Source organism: Emydura macquarii, unplaced genomic scaffold (assembly GCF_026122565.2).
Source record: "Emydura macquarii macquarii isolate MOO-44397 ecotype Brisbane River unplaced genomic scaffold, CSIRO-AGI_Emac_v2 contig_3517, whole genome shotgun sequence".
Lineage (NCBI taxonomy): Eukaryota > Metazoa > Chordata > Testudines > Chelidae > Emydura > Emydura macquarii.
The window spans coordinates 4843005-4854194 of NW_027133654.1; the positions used below are offsets into that span (position 1 = coordinate 4843005).

Sequence of the window (11190 nt, forward strand, 5' to 3'; positions counted from 1 at the left end):
CTTTTGTTTTGTTTTATCCCCCACCATGGGATAAAGAAATATGATCCCACTACTTTCTAGCTCATTGTAGACTTCCTGCTGCAATTTTCCCTTCCTTCTCGGTCTTTGTGCTGAGTGCAAAGGAAATCTGCTTAGCCTTTACTTTCTCACACATGTTTCAGATGTGTAGGGGTGTGATTGTAAACAACGTCATCAACTGTGCCAGAACTGTCTACTCCTACCGTGTTCTGTTCCCATCACCCTAGGGGTTCCGGTAATAGGGCGTTAGGCAAACAAAGCAAAACAGTAATCTGGTGTTCCAATTGCATTTTTGTTGTTAGAAAATGTTAATGATAGGGTATGTGATTACCCTAGGTTTGGCTCCACTTACTCTTTATTAAGCACATCTGGTATTTAGTAACAATATAAGTAGCAGGAGTTTTTTTGGCACACAAATAAGATTATCCAATGTTGCCATGCAGTATGGAAACTCATCAGGGAAGCCAGTGAACTGTGTGGAGATACAAGTCTTTCTTGTAGGCTGGGCAGCTAGCCAGAATAGCTAAAAAATGTGGATTGGCATAGAGCTGCTGCCACGCAAACACTTCTGGAAATTTCTGTGTTCAGACCTGCCAAATCCCTTATGCGTTACATGAGTTTCTAACTCCCTGAGCAGCCAGTTTTAAGCCCAAACTTTCCTCTACAATTTAAAAAAAAAAGTATCTTTCAGCCTCATTTCCAGTGCACCATTGCCAACTCACAATTTTACTGAATTAGAAGGAATTTTCTCAAACATTTATTTGAGTTACATTAAGCATAACATGTGGGAGACAACCGTGCTTCCTGGAAAATTCTGAAAGGAAAGCTGTCTCGCACACTAATGTCTAGTTAGAAAAAACAATGAACCATGACAAGAAAATGTTTTTTAAAAATTGGCTCAACAAATGAATTTTATTTATTTTACATTAGTGTTCCTCTTCCAGTCAGGTCAATGTACTGTTCAAACACAGGCAGGGTGGAAGGAAAGATGGTCTTGTGGATTAGCCACAAGACATGGAGTCAGAAGATCTGGGATTTATTCCTGGCACTGCCATGGACTTCCTGTGAGATCTGGGGCAAGTCACTGGAAGGTGAGTCCTTTCAGTGTCTCAGGTTTTCCATCTTTGTTGCTTCAATGGGTCAGAAGGGTTTTGTGTGAATTTTAGGCCCTGTGTGAGTGGAAAGAATTATTAAATGTGTACAAGTCTGGGAAGGAGAATGATCTACAAGGATATGAAGTAGAAAAGCTAAGTTTCATCAGCTGTGTGACTATTTCAAGCATGCTACCTTGCATAGGCATTGGACTTGTGAATGTTGTTGCTCTGGGTCCATTGATTTTCATGGGTATCCCTATATCCTCATTAATCTTGGCTTTTATTTTAAAACAGTGGGCCACATTTATCCATAGTGCAACTTTGTTGCCATTAGTGGGGTTATCTTTGGGAAGAGTTTGGCTCAGTTTGGAGTGGCTCACACTGTGGATTCAATGCTGTGAAGAAGACCCCTTGAGTTTCTGATGCTGGTACTAGGACTGCTATCAGCATCCCGCTCCCTTTCCCCCTCCCCCCGCAGCCAGTGGCTGGCTGCTCGCCAGCAGTTGAGCTTGATCCTCTGGTTAGCTGCCAGTGCAGTCTTTAGCCACAAGGAGGAGCAGCTCATTGGAGGAGCAGACTCAGATCCAGGGTACATACACGGAGATTGCAGAGGAAGAAGGGATCACAGACATGCCCTAGGCTACAGCAACAGTTCCCACCTCCAAAGATCTCTAGAGAGACTGAGGAGAAAATGTGGAGGCCAGAGAAAGGGAGGAGGGGGGGGAAACTTACCCTGCCTCCAACCTCAACAGATGCAACAACTCTCCTCATGGAAGGCAAGAAAGGAACAACAGAGGGAGGAGCACACATACCTGTGTACACTGAGAAACTGGAAAGACTCAGATTTTCCTCCCTCCCTCCCTATTTACCTCATCAAAGAGAAGGTTAAGGAGTGACTTGATCACAGTCTATAACTACCAAATTGGGGAAAATAAATTTGATAATAGAGGGCTCTTCAGTCTAGCAGACAAAGGTACAACAAGATCGAATGGTTGGAAGATGAAGCTAGAAAAACTCAGATTAGAAATAAGGCACAAATGTTTAACAATGAGGGTAATTAACCACTGGAACAATTTACCAAGGATTGTGGTGGATTCTCATTCACTGGAAATTTTAAAATCAAAACTGGACATTTTTCTAAAAGATATGTTCTAGTTCAAACATACCTATTGGACTTGAAGTAGGAATTAACAGAGGTAAGGCCTATGGTCTGTGCTATGCAGGGGATCAGACTAAACTATTGCAATAGCCCCTCCTGACCTTGAAATCCATGAAAATTAATCATGAAAATAATATCTCCCCATGTTAGATGAAACTGGACAACTGTGGCACTCAAGAACATGCTTTGCAGCCTATTACTTATTCTCTTCAGCTTCACTCTCATGGTTGTAGCTTGTGTGGCTGTGGCACCATCAAAAGTCTGGAGATTCTGGAGGCCATGGAAAGAGGAGAGGAAGAATGAAGAGAGAATGTAAGATCAGCATGAGCAAGGGAGTGACAGTCAAGAGGAAATGGGAACGATGCTGAAGAAGAGTGGGGCAGGAAAAGAGATGTTATTTTACAAAGAAACAGAAAAGGACAGACAAAAAGAGAAAAAGGAAGACATATTTTAAAAATACAATAAAATGAAATGGAAAAAAAATGACCTGGAGATGGATAGAGCAAGTCAGTGGTGGAAGTAAAGAAAAATGGGATACAGAAATGGGAGAAGGCATGAAAAGCAGGAAGGGATATATGCTGCTTTTAGGTTAGTGAATTTTATTTGTGTTCGTTTATTTTGTGCTCCTACATTTTACTGTAGTGTCCTGGCAGACATTTTATTTGTCTATGTGGGTGACTGTTTTGATCACTTATTGTTGACCACTCTCAATTCTATACCTATGTATCAGCATAGAGAAGGGCTAGTAGGGTAATCAGACAAACCTACCTTATGAGAGGAGACTTAAGGAGCTTGGCTTGATTAGCCTAACCAAATGAAGGCTGAGGGGAAATATGATTGCCCTCTGTGAATACATCAGAGGGATAAACACCAGAGAGGAAAAATTATTTAAATGAAGGGCCAACGTTGGCACTAGAATAAATAGATATAAACTGGCCATCAACAAGTTTAAGTTTGAAATTAGATGAAGGTTTCTAACTATCAGAGAAGTGAAGTTCTGGAACTGATTCTCAAGGGGAGCAATGGGGGCAAAAGCCCTAACTGGTTTCCAGACTGAGCTTGATAAATTTATGGAGGGGGTGGTATTCTGAGACTGCCTACAATGGCATGTGGCCCATCTGCTACTGCTAGTAGCAAATATCTTAAACAGCCAGAGATGGGACAGGTGGGGAGGGCTCTGAATTACTACAGTGAATTATTTCCCAAGTGTCTGGCTGGTAGGTTTTGTCCATATGCTCAGGGTCTAACTGATGGCCACATTTGGGATGGGGAAGGAATTTCCCCCCAGGTAAGATTTACAGACACCCTGAGGGCTTTTTGTCTTCCTCTGCAGCATGGGGCTAGGTTACTTGCTGGTATGAACTAGAATAAATAAATGGTGGATTCTTTGTAACTGGAAGACTTTCAATCATGATTTGAGGACTTCACTAACTTAGCCAGAGTTTATGGGTCTATTACAGGAGTGGGTGGGTGAGGTTCTGAGGCCCACAATATGCAGGAGGTCAGGCTAGATCACACTGGTACCTTCTGGCCTTAAAATATATGAGTCTATGAGTAAGTAAATAGAGGAAAAGGAAAAGAAAATAACCTGAAAATCACCAATATGTGTATACAACCTTCTGACAAAAGGGCTGCTCCCAGGTCCTCAGCTTATTTTGAAAATGTCCTTAGAGAAGAATTCAAATATTGGCAGCTTCAGTATACATAAATCCGAGCACAGGAGCAGCTATACTCTACTGTTGGGGCCTGATGACTCCCTATTTCACCCCACCCACTTCACTGAAAATGTCTCTGTTAAATTTGGGTGGGGATAGTAAACTAAGGGAATATTCCCATAGAATCATTTTGTCCAGCTTTCCTCAAAATCCTAAAACTAGTCCTGATCCTGTTGGGTTTGAACAATACTTGTTCAAAGTGGGGCAGCTCATACTGCAATGCAGGCTCCGTGGCACACCGGACAATGGAGAGCTGGTAAAGCAGGAGGAACCACGATAGCTCTGTTCTGGTCTCTTCTCTCTATGGTTTTATGTGGTTTTTGCTTTTTAAATTTGGCATCATCTGCTTGCTAGCTCAAGTGAAACCGAAAGATTTTTAAATTCAGGAGACATGCTGGTACCTGGCTCCTACAGTGTGGTTAAAAATCTCAAATCCTGGAGCTCAGCTCATGTGAGATCCTATTCTCTGGCATTATATTATTCCTATGACACATACGAAAGTTAAACAATAGTTCACAATGTGGGGGCAGGAGAACTAGTTAATGTGCATGAATCACTTAATTATATTATAAGGCATATGCAATAGCTAAACGCTTCCTAATTTCTAGGAGAGAGAACAATTTCTGGTGGGGGGCAGAGGGGGAGGGGGAAGGCTCAGAATAACCATAACAGGCTAAACGGTTTTTTCTAGGATGGAAAATAACAGCTTTTTTCCCAATAATATTGGCATTTGCTACTATTAAATTGATTATTCCATGCTCATTTGCTGTAGTTTACACCCAATTATCTCCCAGTACAACTAGTATTATAGTATTCAAGCCAGTCACTAGCCCTCTCCCTCCACCCCTCCGTGAACCAAGGGATCATTGTCAATTGCAGTTCCAGTGTATTTGAAGATCTTGACCTAAGCATAATGTTGCTGTGGCCAGTACTGACTGTCGCTCTTTAAACATGTCATATTGGAACTGTACCTTAAAATCTGAGGTTTAATTTGAGTTAGAAGACATTTTGGTCAGTAGACATTTTTTTTCCAGAATTTTTAAATGTTGATATTCCAGTGATGTATTGGACAGGTTTCTCAAGATCTCTTGGTTAAATTCCACCACCAAGCTGAAGGAAAGCTTGGGGTGTCACACTCCTTCCAGATCCTGCTTACTCGTCTCTGTTAGAAAGAGCTTATTTCTGGGGCTTGTGAAAATACTTTTGAAAGGGCAAACATTTTGCCTTGGGACAACAGCATATTGCACCAAGTGTCAGGTACTTACAAAATAATTTCCTGGGAGATGTGAGTTAAATATGGTCAGGGGGACCATATTTTGTTTCCTTTTCTCGTAGTCCTGAATCTCCTGACCAAATCCTAGGAAATGCAGTGCAGAACATTGATGGTGTCATACCAAAAGGAATGTTTTTCCTTAGCTGTGAAAAGGAAAGCAATTCTCAAAAAACGGAGATAATAGTGGGCAGTCATGGTAATACTTGACATTTTCATCAGGATTTTTGTCTTCCAGCCACTTTACATTAAGCTATAAATCTTCAAAACTCCTCTGTGAGGTAGGTGAGTAAGTATTATTAGTCCCTTTTACAAATGGGGAAAGTGAGGCAGAAATGTTGTGTGCTTTGCCCAAAGCAGAGGGAGTCTGTGTAAGAGTCAGGATTAGGTTCAAGGAGTTTTTGTCTAGGCTTTTAATGCCCACATCTACTGTGTCAGTAAAGTATGGAACCATGACTGAGGGTAGAGTAATTCCAACCAGCAGAGCTGGATTAACCCATCACTGGGCCCTAAGCAAACTCCACTGTCTCTTTTCCAGCCAGCTCTCCCCATGCAGGCACTCACTGCAGCTCCCCATCCAGCGTCTGGATGAAAGCAGCAAAGTTCCAGCTAATCTTCTTCAGGGACGGGTAAAGAAGCGAGCCCAAAGCAGCAGCAGCAAGGTTCAGGTTTGGCCCTGCCAGCCCTCTGTCATGGAGGTGGGGTGGGGAGGGGTGGTAGGGTCAACAGTGAGTGAATGGTGTTGTGAGCTTGTGCAATGGGGTTTCAGTGTCACTCAGTTTTGGCCCCATCTTGTCTCCATCATGACAGAGGGCCAATGGGGCCAAACCCATGGGTACTATTTTCCTTTAATTGTGCAAAAAGCCTATTTTAACAAATTAGTGGCCACAAACAATTGACACTCCATCTCTATCTAAATCACACACAGGCAACATAGACAGGCCACTACACTTTGAGTTTTAATAGGTAGCAGGTTTAAAAAGAACAAAAGAAAGTATTTCTTCACACAACACACAGTCAACCTGTGGAACTCCTTGCCAGAGGATTTTGTGAAGGCCAAGACTATAACCGGATTCAAAAAAGAACTAGATAAGTTCCTAGAGGATATGTCCATCAATAACTATTAGCCAGGATACCTATTTGCAAACTAGGGTGGGTGGGCGGGCGTGAGCCCGGCCACCGCTCAAGGCCCCTCCCCCAGCCCGAGGGGAGGAGCCACCAGATCTAGAGAGCAACTAATTTCATGGGACAACAAATGTAAAAACAGGAAAGGGCGTGAGGGTCACAGGTATAAACGAAGGGAACCAGAAGGGGACACCGAGCAGAGAACCCCGGACAGCGCCCACCGCTCCCGGAAGGTGTCCGTGTAGCCGGTGGACGCTGCCCATAAGAACTCTGCCCGGAGACGTGAACGGAGAAGGGAACGGAAATAGCCCCACAGTCGCAGGACGCCTCCCCAGCCAACCTCCCCTCCCTGGTATTGAAGATGGCGACTTTCGCCAGGGCCAGGAGGAGGTTGACGAGGAGGTCCCGCGACTTCGTGGGGCCACGGATGGGGTGTGCGTAAATAAACAAGTGCAGGGAAACGTGCAGCCAGAGCCTCAGCAGGAGATTCTGGAGGAGCCGGAAGAGGGGCTACAGCCTGGCGCAGTCCAGGTACGCGTGCGCCAGGGTCTCCCTCATGCCGCAAAAAGGGCAGGTGTCGGGGTGGGGGGTGAACCCGCGCCAAGAACACGCCCATGCTCACAGCTCCGTGCAGGAGCTGCCAACTGATGTCCCCGGTGGGCCGTGGGGTCAAGGTGGAATATAGGCTGGCCCACCGGGGGTCCCCGCCCTCCATAGGTGGCAGCAGGTCCCGCCATTTGGTGTCGGGGTGGGACGCGAGGGCGGGGAAGTGAAGGGTGTGGAGCACAAGCGTGTAAGGTGGTCTCTCGGCGCGGTTCGGAAAGGGACCGGCTGCAGATCGTGCAGCCGGCTCGGTGCGTAGGGAAGGGGGGGCCGAGTGGGCTCGCAGGGCCAGGACCCGATGGAGAGTGCCAGAGGGCCGGGGCTGAGGGGCGGGCGGGGAGCACCCTCTCCCAGGACCCGCTCAAGGTAGGCGTGAGCAGTGGGGGGCAAGGCTGCCCTCACCTCCTGGAGTACGCGCTGGGGGGTTCGAAGGGTGGAGAGCCCCATGCGCCGAGCCAGCGCGTGGGGGTCCACCCAGTCCCCCCGGGCGTAGTCCAGGAGGTCTCCGATATTAGCCAGGATAGGCAGGAATTGCTGTTTGCCAGAGGCTGGGAATGGCTGACGGGATGGATCACTTAATGATGACCTGTTCTGTTCATTCCCTGTGATGCTGGACTAGATGAACCATTGGTTTGACCTAGTATGGCTTTTCTTATGTTCTTATGTGTGAGCTAAAGGAGACTCTTCATTAGTTGAACTAATAGGACTTTTATCCTTCGCAGTCCACCTGCGACAGTGTGACGGTGTCAGTCACGCTTGGATAGGTCTGACACTCTATCCAGTAAGGGCAATGGTACACATACATGAGTCAGTGAAACTTCAGACAAGTCATACTGAGGATTTATATCAAGACATATAACAATTGGCAATTAACCACACAAAAGCACATTCACTAAACAAGACCTAAACCACAATTGTTATTCCTTTGTCATTCATTGTAAATAAAAACTGAATGTAACGGTCTTGATTTCTGAAGAGCTATTTTTTTCCTGTGAATTTAATAGAGTTACTAAATTGCAAAGTTCTTTTCCAAATTTGATGTGGGCTTGTTTTTTGGGGGATGAGGGCGTCTTGTTTTTGTTTTTTTATGGAAAAACTCATCTATCACTAGTATTTCTTGAGTTTTGTTAAACCAAGTTGTTGTCAAACCAAGATGTTGTCGTACATTAAAGCTTGTACCTCTTGAGTTATGTGGTGTAGAAAGACATATCCTAAAGGGAGCGTCCACTTAATGTTTCTTTGCTTTGTGACCTTTCTATTAACATGCATATAGCATGTGACCATCCACCTACGTAGCGTCTGCAATCGCTTTAGTGCACCAGTCATTCTAATCTGGAGCTGAATATATTTTGTGCCTGACAGGGCCTTAATTTTGGAATGGAACAGAGGATTTGGAATAAGAGGCCAAACCCCACCCTAATTTAATTTTTTTTTTTTTTTTTTTTTTTTTTTGTGCATAGGAATAATGTGGAAATCCCCATGTGAAGTATGGAATGGCCTGGGGAAAAACTATTTCTGCACTGAAATTAGAGGATGATTTCTGTCCTGAAAATAAGCTGCCATTTTTAACTCCCTGTGAATTTCACAGGATTTTACCCTTAAAATCGTCAAGTTTTACTAATTGATTGCTAGGAATTATGTACACCAGCCTCTATATCAATAAAATATTTTTAAAATTATGTGTGATCATCTCATTTGAATTGTCTCTTTATAAGTAACATCAGTAACATCAACTTTATCAGTACTACATCAACAAGGTGGGGTGATCTGAGTAAGAAAGGATGAATGATAATACCTGACTCATAGTAATTGGCTCATCAGAGACTGTTGGAGCACCCTAGGCGTGTGAGAAAAACAGAGTCAGAGACTAGGAGGGCAGTAAACCCTGCAAGGCACTGATGCTAATGAATATATATCTTGTATTTAGTATTAAAGAACACGTCACTTCCTAGACTGGACTATGAACTTGCTTGGAATCTTCTAGATAGGACCTCTGCTGTGGGGACTCTACTATTTAACTGTGCAGTGCTGTGAGAAAGATAACTGGTTAAATTCTGTAATCTCTGTAAATCGAGAGTAACTTACATCCCAAGTGACCCAACTGATTTAAATGATCAGAATTTGGATCACTGACTTCAATGGAGTTACTCTGCTTTTATAATGGTGTTATGGAAAGCAGAATTTAGTTCAAATATATTGCACATTGGAAAATATGAACAACATATTTCCAGCTATGCAAAATATTTATAAAACACATAATGCATGACTGTGTGGATAGAATATGTTTTTAATATAATATACATATCAACATGTGGAAAAAATAACCAGTGCAGATCACTCTGTTTCAGAAGACATTCAAGCACAACCAACTACATTTACATCAATGTTTTGCAAAACATGTTTGTTCTTGAACATGTAATAAAATCCTAAATATAAGCAGAAATATGTAAAAACAAGCTCATGCAAGTTGACCATGTATTAAATATAAATGGCCATGATTTTCCTCTCACAGTGAGTTCACATGAGAGCAATTTCATGGTGTTACTTTTGATTTACTTCAAGTGAGGAGAATTGGGTCCCTATTTCTCCTTCTCTGTCATGCAGGAATTTGCTACAAACTAAGGGCAAGTTCAGAATAATATCATATAATATAGTATATGTTCTGTTGCGTACAAGATGGTAAGTAGTTTTTCTATCCCCTTATTTTGTTTTAAAAGAAATATTTCAGACTCCTTTGCTACTTACATGTAAGCAAAAACACAGTAAAGTCATTTATGTAAGAATAGACGCTCCTCATTACTCAAACTTCCTAAATTTTCACAAATTCCTAAGACTTCACAGTCAAGGTGAACTTAATCCACATTTTATTATTATCCTCCACTTGACCATTTCAAGAAGCTGTTGCAATAAGGATGTCAATTCAATTTAAACAAATTCTCTGGAAAGCTAAAGACAATTGCTTGGTTATTAAAAGCATTGCATTACAGTGGAACCCACTCTTATGTAAACTCTGATACATGAAATTCTGTTTATAGGCCCTGACCTTGGAGTATCTCCTTGGGCAAAATTCCCCTTGATTGACTTCCTTAGGGATTTTGCCCTAGTAAGGTCTGACTAAGGATTTCAGAACTGGACCCATAGTGGAATCAGATTAAAGTTGCAGCTTATTTTCAGATGCATTGCATTGCAGTGTGAGTGCTTCTATTTTGTTCACAATATGGTGAGATTGACCTGTTGGTGACAAGCCTGCACCAAGACCTGTGCTGTACACCAGTGCAGGGAATTAGGAGTGAGGACAGAGCAGCCTTTCATGGGCCTTTGTTGCCTGTGTAGACCCCTACTCCACATCTGCTCTAAACAGGCTAGAGGGAAGGTGAGCATTGGCCTTCGCTGCTATGTTTTGGGCAGCCTCACATCCAACATTTCTCAGGGGAGAGAACAATAGACACTACTTCCACCTCAGAGTACTTCCTTCCCCATCCAATGACAGTTGATGTGGGGGGTGGTAAGAGACTACCTCCCCTGCCCATATCACTCACAGGCAGATGCGGGAGTTGGAGGAGCTGGGGTGAGTGATGGAGTCAGGGAAAGAAGGAGGGAGTTGGGGAAGATAAAGGCCTCTAGAGGGAGGGTGACCATATTTCCTTATGCTGAATAGAGGACCCCTGGTAAAATTACAGGTGTGTGGTGGGAGGGTGTGTGCCCAGAGCTGGCCAGGAGCTGTGAGTGGGTGTGTGTTTGTGGGGGGGGAGAGGGAGGTCTCACACACGCCCCTACCCTACCCCCACAAATGGGAGGTTGACGCACACATGCCTACCTCTCTCTCACACACTGGGAGTGACCGACCGACCCTCCATGCCCACCCAGTACCTGGTGCTGCATTTTCCCAGCTTCCCCACCTGGCCTAATGCCACTGTCTGCCCCCACTCATTGCCTGCGAGCTCTCAGCGCACAGCCAGCGCCGGCTGGAAATGAGCCTGGGGGTGGGGCCCTGCTGGCCGAGCCAGGATTGGCCCCAGAGCCAGCCGGTGGTGGGTGGGCAGAGGCTGCACTGCACTGTCAGCTCCTTCTCCCATGCCGTCCTCCTTTAACCCTTCCTGGACTTCACATAGAGTCCTGCTTCCTCTTCCTGCTAGTGGAACAGGAGGCAACCAGCCATGCACCTCCTCCCGCTCCACATCTTCCCGGCTCTGGTTGAGCTGCTGC

The 11190-nt window shown here is 44.3% G+C and overlaps 1 long non-coding RNA gene across 1 annotated transcript; it reads right to left on the minus strand.

Annotated features, from left to right (window-relative positions):
- Positions 1-898: 898 nt before the first annotated feature.
- Positions 899-10835, minus strand: LOC137145180 (uncharacterized). Its single transcript, XR_010917591.1, has 3 exons — positions 10802-10835; positions 5252-5402; positions 899-1187 (listed from the first exon to the last, which is right to left on the minus strand). It is a non-coding gene; the product is annotated as an uncharacterized lncRNA (long non-coding RNA).
- Positions 10836-11190: the final 355 nt, after the last annotated feature.